The sequence below is a fragment of the Sus scrofa genome, chromosome X (genome assembly GCF_054392235.1).
Source record: "Sus scrofa isolate SSC_HxYL_T2T_F1_AM1 chromosome X, Sscrofa_HxYL_maternal_Yorkshire_Landrace_v2.0, whole genome shotgun sequence".
NCBI classification, from domain to species: Eukaryota; Metazoa; Chordata; class Mammalia; order Artiodactyla; family Suidae; genus Sus; species Sus scrofa.
Genome location: NC_139401.1, coordinates 112,617,527 through 112,634,502, shown reverse-complemented (window position 1 = coordinate 112,634,502; position 16,976 = coordinate 112,617,527). Strand labels below are relative to the sequence as shown.

At 36.8% G+C, this 16,976-nt stretch overlaps 1 protein-coding gene and 1 non-coding gene across 11 annotated transcripts in view; both read left to right on the top strand.

Annotated features, from left to right (window-relative positions):
• TENM1 (teneurin transmembrane protein 1) overlaps nucleotides 1-16,976 on the top strand; it is a 908,801-nt gene that overhangs the window by 368,021 nt on the left and 523,804 nt on the right. The gene's annotated exons all lie outside the window — the stretch shown is intronic.
• LOC146394778 (U2 spliceosomal RNA) lies at nucleotides 1,032-1,222 on the top strand. Its single transcript, XR_014835924.1, has one exon. It is a non-coding gene; the product is annotated as a U2 spliceosomal RNA (small nuclear RNA).

Below are 16,976 nucleotides of genomic sequence, written 5' to 3'. Positions count from 1 at the left end.
AGCTCCAATTTGACCCCTAGCCTGGGAACCTCCCTATGCCGTGGGAGCAGCCCAAGAAATGGCAAAAAGACAAAAACAGCATGGTGCAAAGTTTCTCCTGTGGCACAATGTGCTGAGGATCAGTGTTGTCTCTGCAGTGGCTCTGATTGCTGCTGAGATGTGGGTTCAATCCCTGGCCCAGCACAGTGGGTTAAGGATCTGACATTAGTGCAGCTGTGGCATAGGTCGCAGTTGTAAGCTGGATTCAATCCCTGGCCCAGGAACTTCCATATGCTGTGGGTGTGGCAAAAAACAAACAAACAAACAAAAAACAGTATGATACTAGCACAGAGACACATAGACCAATGGAATAGGTTAGAAAGCCCAGAAATAAACTCATGCATTTATGGTCAATTAACCTATGACAAAAGAGGCAAGAATATACAATGGAAAAAAGATAGCTTCTTCAATAAATGATGCTGGGAAACAGTGGACAGCTACATATAAAAGAATGAGATTAGAGCATTCTCTAACACCATATATGAAAATAAACTCAAAATGGATTAAAGACCTCAGCATTTGTCTAGATACTATAAAACTCTTAGAGGAAAACATAGGCAGAACACTCTGACATAAATGGCAACAATCTCTTTTTTGATTCATATAGTAGAGTAATGGAAATAAAAACAAAAATAAGCAAATTGGATGTAGTTAAAAGCTTTTGCACAGCAAAGGATACCATCAACAAAACAAAAAGTCAAGGTATGAAATGATAGAAAGTATTTGCAAATAATGTGACAGACAAGGAATTAATTTCCAAAATATAGAAACAGGTCATACAATTCAATATAAAAAAAAACAAACAACCCATTCAGAAAATGGACAGAAGCTCTAAATAGACATTTTTCCAAAGAAGACATACAGATGACCAACAGGCACAGAAAAAAATGCTCAACATCACTAATTATTAGAGAAATGCAAATCAAGACTATAGTGAGGTACCACCTCACACTGATCAGACTGGCTATGATCAAAAATCTACAAACAATAATATCACTTCTCCACCTCTTGGCTAAGATCAAATATGGTATCTGTTCTTATCAGTTTAATATCTGATATATCCTCTATCCAAGGACAATGTATTAAATGGATTTTTGGAGCAGGGAGTTAGAATAGGAGCTTTCTCCATCCACCCCACGCATTGACCTGATATTGAAGTACCTCCAGGAACAGTGCATCCCCTTCAGGGAGAAAATTGTACCAAAGGCAGTCTCACTTCAGCTCTCCCAGTGATCTCTCTCTCTCTCTCTCTCTCTCTCTCTCTCTATCTTTTTTTTTCCCTCTGTACCAAGCCCCATTTTTCCTGGAGGTAGAGGTTGGTGTCCCACCTGTGAGTCATCAGCTGCTTTTTCTCACATTTTCCATGCCTCTACAGTCTCACCTCTTGCTTGGCTCAAGGAAGGAGAGCTTGCTTTGCCAAAGCAAAGTACTTTCCTGCATCCATTCTCATCCATAGACCAACTACTAGACTAATCTCTTTCCTACTCGCCAAGTGTCCCGGGAAGGTGGACTTGTGTCCACCCACCCTGCTAGTGACTCTTTTAGTTTTGTTCTGCTTTCCTTGACCTGCGACTGGGGACAACACTCTTGTAAGCACAGGACAGATTTTTGAAACCCTGCCACACAGTTGAGTGGCTTTCTGGGTTCAAGTCCTAAAGGTGAGCATCTTGGCTTGCCTTCCACTTGGGCACTCTTACATGCCTGCTGTCACACCACTGCTGAAGCTCATGTGTGATGCCTCCAGGACAAATCTCATCATGCTCCATCCTCATCTCTCAGGCACCCGCATCTCTTCTCTGCCACTCACAATCTCCTCCCCCCATATCTCCTGAAACTTGCTTATTTGCTAGATCTCACATATATTTGCAGCATTCTTAAGTGTTTTTCTTGATATGCCTGGCTTACTACCTTGCCCGCTGCTCCTGAGGTTTACCCCAGCCGACAGTTTTGTTGATGATCAGTTTCTAGTGGAGGAGTTCCTTGTTGGTGGTTCAGTGGATTAAAGATCTGGTATTGTCACTTCTGTGGCTTGGGTCACTGCTATAGCACTATTTCCATCTCTGGCCTCGGAACTTATGCACATTGTGAGCATGGCCAAAAAAAGAAAAAGAAAAAAAAGTAAAAAAAAAAAAAAGTCTACAAATAATAAATGCTAGAGAGGGTTTGAAGAAAAAGGAACCCTCCTACCCTATTGGTGGAAATGTAAATTGGGACAGCCACTGTGGAGAACAATATGGAGGTTCCTTTAAAAACTAGAAATAGAACAAATTGTGAGGACATATTTATATAGTTACACTGTTTTTTAACCAACTTATGCATTTTATATTTTACTTATTTTCAGAGGGTGTATTATTTTTGTTATGCTTACCAGTTAAGTTATTCTTTTTACTATGCTATATAAAATATTTAACGGTATATAAGGCTTTCTTCTTTATAAACTTTAGTTACATAATATAGCAATTTAATATAATGCTAATTTTTAAAGAAAAATTGAAATGTAATAGATAAAACTAAGTAGTAAAGATGAAAGCCATAAAATTGGGAAAAAAAAAAACATAAGGTCAGCTTTTTAAAAGGGTAGACACCTCTGTCTGCAATGGAAGCAATGATCTTGTTGCTTAGCAGAAACATCTCATTCTAATATATAATTTGCTGTTAAATAAGTTCTAGAATAACATGTTTTGGGGAATTTTCCCCTTAGTAGATTAAAAGGAAAATGAGGAAAGAGATTTGTTGGGTTCTATTACCCATGGTCTTACTTATGTTGTTTCACTTCTCACAATAGAAATGGGAAGCTCAGAGAGGTTAAATAGTTTTATGCAAGTCACAAATGTACTCAGCAGATTACTAGAGAAGATGGATACTTAGGTCTGTCAGGCCTACAGATTGTCACTCTTGTCAGAGAGGGGCCTTGAAACACTGATTGAAATACTGTCCCTCCTACAAAGCTTGGATATTCAGTGGTAACTTCTATTGTCGCTGGATGCATTTCTTTACCACCCACTGAATTCCAAACCATGTAATTTCCCTTTCTTGTAATCTCGTTCACTTAGCATAATGTTTTTGAGGTTTATTTGTATTGTCGCCTGTATCATTAGTTCATTCCTTTTTATTGTTGAGTAGTATTCCATCACACAGACATACCACTTTGCATTTATCCATTTATAACTTAACAAACATTTGGATTGTTTCAATTTTTGAGTTTTTTAAAAAATTACCCCTGCTCTGAATTCTTAAGTACAAATCATTGAACAGATGAATTTTCCTAACCCCTAAGGAGTGAAATTCTTGAGTCTTATTACAACTTTTTAAGAAATGAAAGAATGCTTTTTCCTAAGTATCTGTGACACTTTATATCCTCTGTTTTTTAATCGAAGCATAGTTGATTTGCAATGATGTGTTTTTCTGCTGCACAGCAAAGTGATTCACTTATGTGTGTGTGTGTGTATATATATATATATATATACATTCTTTTTTTGTCTTCTTTTCCCTTATGGTTTATCTCAGGATATTGAATGTAGCTTCCTGTGCTATACAGTAGGACTTTGTTGTTTAGCCATAATATGTATGATAATGCGCATCTGCTAGCTTAACCAGCAATTTATAAATATTCCAGTTTCCCTACATCCTCATGAGCACTTGGGGTTAAAAGTCCTTTCTTGTTTAACATTATAATGCTTATGTGAAGGTGTCACACTGTGATTTCAGTTGACAATTCCATGATGAATAATAGTTGTGAGGTTCTCTCCACCCACATATTTATCATTTGTTTACCTTATTAGGTGAAATGTCTATAAAAATATTTGTGTCCATTTTTTATTAGATTGTCTGTCATTCAATGGTGATGGTTGAGTTGTAGAGTTTATTATACATTTTGGACACAAGTCTTATCAGAACTACGCTTTCCAAATACTTCCTCCTTTTTTGTGGACTATCTTTGTATTTTCTTAATGAAGTCTTTTGAAGAGAAAGATACATAAATTTTTTTATGTAAAAAACAAAACAAAAAACTAGAAATAAGTTACTATATGATTCATCAATCACACTCCTGAGCCTATATGCAGAGAAAAGTATAACTTGAAAAGACACATGCACTCCTATGTGCATAGCCAAGACATGGAAACAACCTAAATGTCCACTGCCAGATGAATGGAAGATGTGGTATATATACACAATGGACTATTAAACAGCCACAAAGAAGAATGCAATAATGTCATTTGCATTGACATGGATGGACCTAGAAATTATCATACTATGTGACGTGAGCCAAAGACAAACACTATATGATATTGCTTATATGTGAAATCTAAAAAAAAAAAAAAAAAAAAAAAACCAAAACCAAAACCATACAAATGACACAAATCTGGGTCTAGAAATAGACCTGCAGACATGGAAAACAAACTTATGGTTACCAAAGGGAAAGTACGTGGGAGGGATAAATTTGGAGTATTGAATTAACATCTATACACTGCTATATATAAAATAGGTAACTTGGAGTTCCTGTTGTGGCTCAGTAGTAACAAACCCAGCTAGAATCCATGAGGACGTGGGTTCGATCCCTGACCTAACTTACTCAGTTAAAGGATCTGGGGTTGCCGCAGGCTATCATGTAGGTCACAGATATGGCTCAGATCTGGTGTTGCTGTGGATGTGGCTGTGGATGGCAGCTACAGCTCGGATTTGACCCCTAGCCTGGGAATTTCCATACGCTGCTGGTGGGGCAGCAAAAAATAAAATAAATAAAGTAGATAACCAACAAGGACTTACTGTATAGCAAAGGAAACGATACCCAATATCTTGTAATAACCTATAAAGGCAAAAAATCTAAAAAATTATATATATATCTATATATATCTATATAGATATATATATATAATGTTGCTGTACACCTGAAACTAACACAACATTGTAAATGAACTATACTTCAATAAAAAAAAAAAAAGCAGGAGTTCTCTTGTAGTGCAGGGGGTTAAGGATCTGATGTCACTGCCATGGTGTGGGTTCCATCCCTGGCTAAGAACTGCCAAATGCCACGGGCATGGTAAAATCCAAAAACACAAGCAAAAGCAAAGAACACAACCCCTCCTGCTTTTCTGTGATGTGTGCCATCCAGCTACCACTTTACTGATTTTACTCCCTTATTCCTCTATTGTTTTTGGAACTGATAGAATTCTTTCTGTTGATTCCAAATGTTGTCATAGCCATATATTGACTTGCACCAGCTTTCATTTTTGTCTGAAGCATTGTTATAAACCTGCTCTTCCCCTCTCATCACCTTGTTAGGTCCTTCTCAGCCTTCAGCTCTCCGTTTACACACAGCCTGCTCTGGAAAGCTTTTCTTGGTACTGTGAAGTCTCAGCTAGATGCCCTTCTAGGTGCTCCTACAACACACTCTACATATTTCTACCAAAGCACCAGTCACAATTATAATTGACTATTAATTTGTTTATTTCTCCAACTAAACTATAAACTTCTTGAGGGCAGGGACTCTGTCTTTTATATGCTTGTAGAGTTTGCTACATAGGTAAGTTCTCAAAAATACTTTCTCTTTTTTTTTTCTTTCTTTTTTTTTTTTTTTCTTTTCTAGGGCCACACCCATGGCATATGGAGGTTCCCAGGCTAGGGATCCGAGCTGCTTCTGCAACCTACACCACAGTTCACGGCAATGCCAGATCCTTAACACACTGAGCAAGGCCGGGGATCGAACCCGCAACCTCATGGTTCCTAGTCAGATTCATTAACCACTGAGCCACGACGGGAACTCCACTTTTTCTTTTAATAAGAAAACTTTTTACAAGGTTTTATTTCCTTTTATGTAAAGTGAAGATAATATTTGCTTACTGTGGTACAGAGGATCAACTGAGATTGTATGCATAAATCATTCTGAAAGCTGCTGGGACACAAATGTTATTCCCAGTTGTCAAATCCTTTCACAGGTGCCTTCACCTCACAGAATGACGATTATAGCCATTTTCAGAGAGTGATTTCCTGCTCATTTTAAGCTCTAGGAAATTGTGTCATTGGAAATAACATGAAAATGAATGAAGTGGAACTTTATACCTGGAAATATAGGTGCATGCTATGTCTACATCAGCTGTTCTGAGTTCATTGAATATTGTAAATTCCCATGCACTTGCTCTGTAGCTTAACTATCGGGATGAGTAATAGTGGAAACAGGCTTAACAAACTACTTGGTTCTGTCATAGTGACTGCAGTTGTAAGACCTCCAATTAACTTGCTGTGAAACCCCAGAAAATGGTTTTCATTTCAGATCTTCTCCAGAATGTCTGTGCTAAAAATGACATGATTAATACCAGATAGTAAAAATTTTAAATCCTGAAAGAGTATTGATGAAAATCAAATTTCTAACATCCATCTTTTTCAGTGTTGTAGTCATGCGCATTAACGAATTAGTTTAGAAGAGTTTTACTCTGCTATAATCTGCCAAGAACATCATGGTTTTTGTTACACTGCAAGTGTCTAAAAAGTATCCAAAGTAGTTAGAGCCTTAGAACATGTATTCCCTCTAATACTTGCTGATGGCATTGACCTGAAGGACACTGACTTTAGTGACCTTTCAACAGCAGATGATCCTTATCCTGTTGGATTATTTTTCACCTTCTATTGCCTACATGCCACAAACCCATTTGAAAAGTTTTATGATCCAGTCTCATTTCAGTTACATCATTGCACACACATATTTATTCAAAACTCTGCACATACTAATGGGTCTGTTTTGGGAATCCTCAGGAACTGTTAAAAAATTGAACAAATTAATCCGAATACTTCCCTTTATTGGTAGAGTATAGGAAGCACATTCTGTTGGTGTTGTGGTTTGAATAAATGGAAATATTGCACTTTAGTTTAATATCCTGATGGCTTTCCTAACTAAGCATCACTGGATTATTTTACAATTTAGTCTACTCAGAGAGAATGGGAGAGTTTCTAATCTTCAAGGAGATTTTTTTTTTCTTTCTTGAAAGGTTATGATAACTAGAATTGGTAGCTCATAAAAAGCCCAAATCAATATTGCCATTGACTTAATCCATGTAAGAAGCTTAACTTCATAGGTGACTTCTGAAAAGCTGAAACAAAACAAAAATCAGTCTCTGGTGAATTCCCAAGTTTAAAATAGAGTGGATAGATGTTGCAGAAAAATGCTTCTAGGCTAACAAAGATAGAAAGGTGAAACCCTGTAAACAATTGTATTTCAGCAAATAAATTTTCATGCTTTCTCATTTTCAAGAATAGTAAGATCCAATATTACTATGTTTAGTGCAATTTTATTTAACCATTAAGACAACCCTGTGACATTTAGACACACTTAAAATCCCACTTTACAGGTGATTAAATTGAGACTTAGGGAGGCAAGTTACCTTTCCCAGTGTAACACATCTAGTAAGTGGCCCAGTTAAGACTTGAACATACATCTGCTGGATACTAACGGTCATGTTCTTAATCAATATATTGTATATATAAAATCATTCACGAGATATGGCAGTTGATGTTCAAATAGGTCAGTAATAGAAGATAATACTACATACCTACCTTTAGAAATATCTATATGGCTTTCCTAGACATAAGGAAACACCATGAGCTTTCTGCTCTTTAATGTCAGGAATCCAAAGACTAAAGCCTATGCCATGGCCATCGGACAGTATTTTTTTCTTTGTCAGAATAGCTATCTGGGATGAAGATAAAATTCTTTTTTTTATCATTTATTTATATATATATTTTTTTTCTACTGTACAGCATGGTGACCCAGTTATACATACTTGTTTATGTTCTTTTTTCTCACATTAAGTGTTCCATCATAAGTGACTAGACATAGTTCCCAGTGCTACACAGAAGGATCCCATTGCTAATCCATCCCGAAGGCAATAGTCTGCATCTGTTAACCCCAAGCTCCCAGTCCCTCCCACTCCCTTCCCTTCCCCCTTGGCAACCACAAGTCTATTCTCCAAGTCCATGATTTTCTTTTCTGCGGAAAGGTTCCATTGTACTGTATATTAGATTCCAGATATAAGTGATATCATATGATATCTGTCTTTTTCTGACTCAGTTCACTCAGGATGAGAGTCTCTAGTTCCATCCATGTTGCTGCAAATGACATAATTTTGTTCTTTTTATGGCTGAGTAGTATTCCATTGTGTTTATATACCACATCTTCCTCATCCAATCATCTGTCAATAGACATTTGGGTTTTTTCCATGTCTTGGCTGTTGTGAATAGTGCTGCAGTGAACATGCGGGTGCATGTGTCTTTTTTAAGGAGAGTTTTGTCCAGATATATGCCCAAGAGTGGGATTGCTGTGTCACATGGTAGTTCTATGTATAGTTTTCTAAGATACCTCCATACTGTTCTCCATAGTGGTTGTACCAGCTTCCATTCCCCCCAACAGTGCAGGAGGATTTCCTTTCTCCACAGCCCCTCCAGCACTTGTTATTTGTGGACTTATGAATGATGGCCATTCTGACTGGTGTGAGGTGGTATCTCATGGTAGTTTTGATTTGCATTTCTCTAATAATCAGGGATGTTGAGCATTTTTTCATGTGCCATCTGTATATCTTTCTTGGAGAAATGTCTCTTCAGGTACTTTACCTATCTTTCAATTGGGTTGTTGGCTTTTTTGCTGTTGAGTTGTATAAGTTGTTTGTATATTTTAGAGATTAAGTCCTTGTCAGTTGCATCATTTGAAACTATGACTTTATTCTTTCTAACATTATGCACTAACTACCTGAATTAAGTGAGCCAGATGTAATTTACTTATTGATAACAAGTTTATTCCAGGCTTTCAGTTTAACAGCCTTTCTTCTTTTTGAAATTCATACCATCTGACTTTTGTGTTCTCCTTCCTTCTACCTCATTAAAGCAGTCTATCCATCTTCAGACTACTGACAGGCATTTTTCAGTGTCTGAATGTTGCATCATTTCATTCTCTACTAAAACCTACATGAAATCCAACATTTAGGTTAACAATTTTTCTAATGTCTAAGCCTTAGAGTTCTTTGACATTCTTAGCAAATGCTCTTGTCACGATCACCAAGGCCTCCACGTTGCTAAATTCCCCGGTTAGTTCTTAGTTCTCATCTTGACCTTTCGGCAGCATTTGATACCATTGATCATTCTTTCCACTTTACTTGATTTTCAGGCTATCTATATTTTTCTGAGTCATCATGTTGGAAGATCCATCATGTTGGATCTTCCCCATCTTCTCAACCATGAAACATTGAAGAGCCCGAGGACCCAACCTGAAGACTTCTCTTCCCTTTGATACTCTTATTCCTTGGTCCTTTCATCCTATTTCATGATATTAATATCATTTATATGCTGAAAAAAATCACAGCTCCAGCTTAGAACTTTCTCCCCAAATTCAGATTTGTATGTCCAGCTAGATATCTCCATTTGGGTGACTGATAAATATCTCAAACTTAATGTATTATATCAGACACCTACTGTTTTCTAGATCATATTCTCTCATCCCATGTTTTTATTCCAGAGTAGCTGCAGCGACCAGTTCTGTGCATATGTACATTAACAACACTTTCTCTCAGCTGCACCAAATATCTCTCATTTCCTGGGTTTTCTGCTCCCTCTAAGTGGAATGACTGTGGCAACCTGCTCAGTCATTCTGAGCATGTGAAACCTGGATATGTGACAGAATTAATATACCATGGGATGGTTCTTAACCTATAGGAGACAAAAACCAGTCATGAATGCCTCCCTCTTCTGAGTTCAAGCAGATACTCTTCCAGGCATTTTACAAGCTCCTCAGAAGTTCTTCAGTAAGATTAAGCTTTAGTTATCCATAGCTGTGACCAGCTCAAAAACTCATCCTTGAATTTACTTCCTTTACTTCTCTATTTCCATTTTAACTGTTCCTCCATTCCTGCTTGGGAATCGCTTCCCATAGTTCACTCCCTGCAAGACTTCTCTTGTCTAAGGTTCTGCTTTTTGGGAAACCTGACTGAGACGATATTCAAAACCAAACCCCTGATCCTTCCTTCGAAACGTACTTGTCTTCTCAGATTATATCAGCTCTTCTTTCCAAGTTTTCTTATCAAGTACTTGGTGTAACCACTAACTTCAACTGTCATTTTATCAGGAAACCTTGTCATCTCTATCTTCAAAATATATTCAGAATCTGACTAATTTTTCCCACTTTCTCTGTTACTATCCTAATCTAGTATCATTTTTCATATCAATTTTTTGCAGTAGTCTTCTAACCTATCTCCCTGCTTCTGCCCTTGTACCCCTACATTTATTCTCAATATAATTTCCAGAATGATACTTTTAAAACCTAAAGTGGATAATGCGCCCTACCTCCAGTCAAAAGCTGCTGCTGCAGTAGCTGCCCATCTCACTCAAAACACAAGAGTCTATACAATGTCATCTCCCTTTACATTTGTGACCTCATCTACTACTAACTTCTTCATTCATCCTGCTGTAACCACATTGTCTTCTATGATGGTTCTCGATAGGCATATCTCTGCCGCAGGACACTTGGAATTGCTATTCCCTCTGTAAAAAAAATTTTTCCCTTTGATAACTACCAGGTTTGATCTCTCTCCTGATACAGGTCCTTACTTAAATGTCACCTCAGTGAGTCATTTCCTGACCATGCTATTGAAGATAACAGTCCATATACTCCCTTTCTGCTTTTTTTTCTCCATAGTACTTATCACTTAGGTGACTATATAATTTATTGTCCAAACTGGGGCATTTTTGAGAGTGAAAGAGTACACTAGGAATAATCAAAATAGGACCACACACATAAGCCAAGACTGTCTGAGACAACTAAGATATTACAGTCACCAGACTTATCACCCTCTGAATACTATTTTGCTTATTTTTGTTTGTTTTATATATTTATACTTACTATATATGTATATTGTAAGTCATAATTCAATACATATTTATTTATATTTTTACCATATTTTAATTTTATTTATTTTCTGTCTCCACTAGAATTAAGTTCTATGAAAACAGGAATTTTTGTCTGTGTTGTTCTCTGCTGAACATTGCTTGTAACATATTAGGCATCTGATAAATAACGAAACAATGAAAACCCACTAGAAGAGTGTCTGGTTCATAATTAGCTCTCAATGAATATTAGTTATTGTTATCAATACTTATTATTATTACATATCATCAAATAGAAGTGATTGCTTTTAGCTCAGAGAATGTTGTTTCTTGGGTGGCATTACTATATTTTATTTACTCTTCAATAATATTTTCATGAGCTACCTGTATTGAGATGCTTGCAACTGCCAAATAATTTTTATTGACATGGTCTGTTATCCTCCAGTTTTTTTTTTTTGTTGTTGTTTTTTTTTTTGTTTTTGGTTTTTTGTTTTTGTCTTTTCGCCTTTTCTAGTGCCACTTCCACGGCATGTGGAGGTTCCCAAGCTAGGGGTCTAATCGGAGCTGTAGCCTCTGGCCTACGCCAGAGCCACAAAAACCAGGATCCGAGCCATGTCTGCAATGTACACCACAGCTCATGGCAACGCCGGATCCCTAACCCACTGAGCAAGGCCAGGGACCAAACCTGCAACTTCATGGTTCCTAGTCAGATTCGTTAACCACTGTGCCACAACTGGAACTCCTATCCTCCAGCTTTCTAATCAAGGTACCTAGTAGTTGCGTGACTTACAATCCTTTGTGATTCATGACATACTGATGAATTGTTCTTTTATACATCAGAGCAGAAAAAATTTTAGCTGGTAAAACCTTGTATGAAGTTCGTCTTTTATTACATTGGATTAGTTTATTTTAAGTCCAGTTGTGAACATTAAAAAAAATCGTGGACTCGTAATTGTAATAACAAGTAGCACATCCTTTGTATACTTTATCCACTTGGGGAATGTGGCTAAAAATATCTTAGAAGAGTGATTTTTGAGTTCGTTCAGTAGAATTCTAGAAATGCAAATTCAGATAATTATAATGATCAATCATTTACTGGTATGTTAATTTCTTAATGCATTCAATTTATCAGCAGCAGGTTTTTCCTAATTCTAAAGAAGTAACGCTTAATTCTCTTTTTACTGATTAATTGTGGAGAATTATACTTCTGGCAGTTGACAAAGGGACTTACATGGCTTGCTTCAATACCATTCAAGACATAGGTAAATAATAAAAGTAAACAGTTCATGAGAAGTGGAAACATAATTAACAGCAATCTTATAAATGTTTGTCTCTTCTTGTGAAATCCTTGGTAAGCTATGGCATGAGCTTCCAGCTTTCTTTGGATGAAAAGTACTTGTTAGCAAATTAATGTATTATCCCAAATGCTCCTTAAACATTAAAAAATTGACATTAGCCAATTAGATAATTCAATTGGACAAGCATTTATGGGAAATTTACTATTCAAAGAATTTCCTTTGGTCACAGTTACAAATTAAATACAGCAGCATCCTTTTGTAAAGCTGACGTTCGGAAACATAACTGGTAGCTTTTTAATTTTGCTTTTTGTCTTTCTGAGCCTTTATATTTCAAGGCACAGGATTTTCTCTACAGTACATCTGTAGCCTTATAATCGTAGGCTGTGTTGTAACAGGATTGTGCTTTATTGAGATAGAATGGATACACTGAAAGTTCACTTGGTAAGTTCTTTTATTTTAATAAAGAATTCCACACTGAGAAACCTTGTCTTCTAACCTTTTGTGCACATAGTGTCCCTTATTCCCATTTGCCCCCTTTTGGATTTTCTCTACTATATTGTCTACCAGAAAGATCACATCACTGGGTCAAGACTCATGCTTTCAATTTTGCTTCATTCACTCACTGGATGACCTTAGGTCTTCTTTTAACTGCCTTTACTAGTATATTAATAGTCACCTGGGGTCTTGTGGCACAGTTAATCAAAGTCCTAAAAATAATTTGAAATGTGCAGCCTTCTCTTATGCCTCTAGAGAGACTCTTTGAACCAAAGAAGAAAAGTAAAATGGAAAGGGAGATTTGCTAAGATAATCAACAATGTCTCTGTATGATGATTTCTTTTTTGGCACTGGCCTATCTGATCCTCCTTAGTCTCCTAAAACTGAAATACTCATTTCTGAGATTCTTCTTTATAACTCCTCATTTGAAGAACAGACCTTAGAAAATGACAAGATTGTCATCTATTTGAAATAAAAATAATAAAACTGGTGCTATTTCTTTATGATGCCCGTGTTAAGGTACAAGAGAATAGCAATGACTTCCAGTATATGCTAATCATATAATATCGGGCTTCATCTGCACATAAATATGGTTCAGAAGAAGTGATTGAATTCTAGCGATAACCAAATTATAACAAGTCAGGTAGGAGTTTAATTCTCCTCCAAATTACATTGGCATCTCTCTTTTTTGCAGTGTTTTACCTCTGTCTAATGCAATTACCAGTATCCATTGACTTCTTATTGCTCCTAATAGACTTCTACTTAATTACTTATCAATATAACTTTGAAATGTTCAAAGGTACATTTTTTAATGATTTATAATGAGCCCAGTGGGGGAGAAATGTAAGGTCTTCAAGGTGGACTTTGGTTTGTGCTTTAAGCACATTTCTTTACACTGGGGAAGATTTCCTAACTTTTGTGGTTTCTGTTGGCAAGGTAGTGGACATATTGGAAGGGTAAAAGGTTGAAAAGATACCAGTTAGTAAGGCATTGCAGTAATCTAGAGGAAGAGATGAGGAGGAGCTTAACATAAGCATTGAATGTCTGAATAAAGAAAAGGAGAAATTCATGATAGAGAAATTAGAATTAACAGGATTTGGAGTCTGACTGGATGTGGGTGATGAAGAAGAGAAAGGAGTGAAGTTTTCCATCTTTGGTAAGTGAGTGAAGAGGGGTGCTAACAGTCAAAGTAGGGAAGCAAGAAAGGCAGAGTTTGGGAGAAAGTGTTCTCATTTGAGAACAACTTTGCAGGGACTGTAGGTTTTCCAGGTAGGAATATCTAGTATGAAGTTAGATATAAACTTGTAGTAGAGGTGCTAGAAAATTGATTTGGGAGTTGTTGATACATAACCGATGCATGAGATTAGACGTGATCACACCAGAAGAGCATATGTGCTGAGTAAAACACAGGAAAAAGAAGATAATAGAGAAAGTCATGGCGTACACCAGCTTTTAAAGGACTCATAGGAAGAGTAGCCCAGGAAAAATGCTGAACACTTAGAGAACTAGATGGAGAAAGGCAAAGTAGTATTACTAAAGTCAAGAAAGAAAAAAAAAGAACAAGGGATCCAGAAAGAGGGGATAATAGTATCATATACAAAGAAAAGTGGAGCAAAGACTCTAACAACTTTACCAGATTTGGCAATTAGGAGTATAATGCTGACTTTACCAGGAGAATTTTTAACGTAACAGTAAAAGCATAAGATAGATTCCTGTGGATTGTGGAATGAGTGGAAAGGAATGAAGCCAGGGCATTAAGTATAAGCCTTTAAGGAGTTTCCATTCCTTACAGGTACAGTGGGTTAAGAATCTAACTGCAGTGGCTTGGGTCACTGTGGAGGTTCAGGTTCAATTCCTGGCCGGATGCAGTGGGTTAAACAATTCGGCTTTGCCGCAGCTATGGTATAGGTTGCAACTGTGGCTCAGATTCCACCCTGGTCTGGGAACTTCCATATGTTGGATGTGGCCATTAAAAAAAAAAAGAAAGTATAAGCTTTTGATATGGTTGGCTGAGAAGGGATGGGATGATCTAGGAAAGGACAGTGGCTTAAGGAGAACACAGGTTCCAGGAAGGAATTTTTCTTGTCTTGTTTATTTATTTTGTGGGGAAAAAAAAGAAAAAAGTTAGCATGTAAGCTAACCTAGCCCTATGCCTCCCACAGTGGCAGTGAATAAATATGTGAAGTATGAATGAATGAATGCTTATAGAATGAAAGAAAACGTTTAGTGAAGAAAGAAAATTTTAAGTGATAGGAAAGACAAATAATGACTGGTGGAGCAGGGCCCTGGAGAAAGCCAAAAGGGATAGGATCTGGAATATAGATGGAAACGTTAGTCTCTGAAACGTGGAAGAAGGAAGGACAATTGAAGGAGTTCATGATGTCTCATAACATCTGTTTTCTATATTAAGTAAGAGACAATGTCATTTTCCAAGATTCAATGAGAGAGGGTTGTGAATGGACTAAAAAACATTGGCAGAGTGAACAATTGACTTTGAAGAGACTAGAAATGACTATGCTAAGGGTATTATGATTGCAAGGAAGGTTAGCCTCTAATTTAGGATCTTAGTTGTAAGTGACCAAATTCAGCTCAAACTAACTGAAGCATAAAGAGAGAACTTGCTGGTTCAGAGAATTCTTGGAAAAAAGTTTGAATATTAATCTTTGGAAAACGTAGGGTTGGGACTGATATAAAAAACACCTAGAGCTAGTGAACCAAATATTATCATCATAGTCTCTATTTCTAGTGGTCTTTATATTTAAGCTTTGTTTTCTTTTATGCACATAGAATTTCTCCACAGAGTGAAAAACATGGCTGGTAAGGGCTCATGAGCTTCTCCTTTTACATTTCTAGCCACCCTGCCAGAAAAAGGATTCTATTCTATGGGCTCCAAGTCCTAAAATAATAAGCAAGGACTCTGATTATCCCTACATGGTTCAATTGCCCACTATTGGATCCATCAGTCATGACCAGGGGGTGGGATCTGTAAAATGTACCTTGACTGATAAAGCTTGGGTCAGGTGCTGACATGAGAACTAATCAACTGTGGTGATTCATTACATCATTCAACAAGTATTTATTGAGTGCTTACAGTGTGTCAGGTCTTATTCTAGGTGTTGGTTACACAGTGATGAAAAACATAGACATGGTCCCTACTGCCAGGAGCTCACACTCTAGTAAAGGGAGATTTGGTAATAAACAAGATATTTCTTGCCATTGATAGAGTGAAGAAAGTAAAACAGAATGGGACCGATAAACTGGGAGAATAGGAAGTTGTCCTCAGCCTTGTGGTTTTTGATCTACAAAGTTTAAGAGGAGGTTTTATGGCCATGATAAAATCCAATAGGTAGAAGGGTGGGAAATCTTTGTCAGAGTGTGATTTCCTAGTTAAAGATGGTGTAAGGCCCTTTCTTCTTGTTCAGATGAATATTTGTTTTAATATTTTTTACTTATATCCAACCTATACCCATGAATACCTTATTAATGTGCCTAGTTTCCAGGAACTTGCTGATGTGGATTCAAAATACCCTCTCTTTTTCTCCCTCCCTTTTAAAACTGTGATCTTTTCCATTATTAAACATTGGCTTTTTTCCCAGGGATGGCACTGAAGAAGAAAATCAATGACATATCTAGCCAGCCGCCTTGGACTGAATGGGCATTCAAATAGACTCCAAGGGCCAAGTACAGATGGTGATTTATTGTGCATACAACTTCTACAGAATGCCTTCATTTGAGCATTGATGTATATACAATTACTTACGAGAATGCTGCAGTTTTACAATTTAGCCAGGGATCTGTAGAGAGATTATGTTCACTAAGAAATCCACAAATGCAGTTTCCACCCTTTTCAATAATTCTACAAACTCTCAGTAGTCTTCTATATGAAGAAAAGAGATTTGAAAAATAGTTCTTACATTTTACCATATTTCTCACTATCATCATCCTTATGCAATTCCCATTTCAGAACCAATTCCAATTTATTAAACCTTGTTCCTCTCCTGACTTGTAAGTAGATGGAGTTGCTAGAAGCAAATCATTCGCTGGGGCTATTGTGAAATCTAAAATTGTAGTAGTCATGCACTCATATCATAGGCCTGCTCATTGTAAAAATCATTTTTAGGCAATGTTTATATGATACTGAAATAGTCAATTGAAAGTTGAACAGTTTAAATAAACCAGATACATGACATCTCATAGGCAGAAAAAAAGATGAAGGCACTCCTAATTCCTTTTTCTTATTGAAAACAGTTAGAATTACCCAAAGTTTTCCTTAAAATTTGA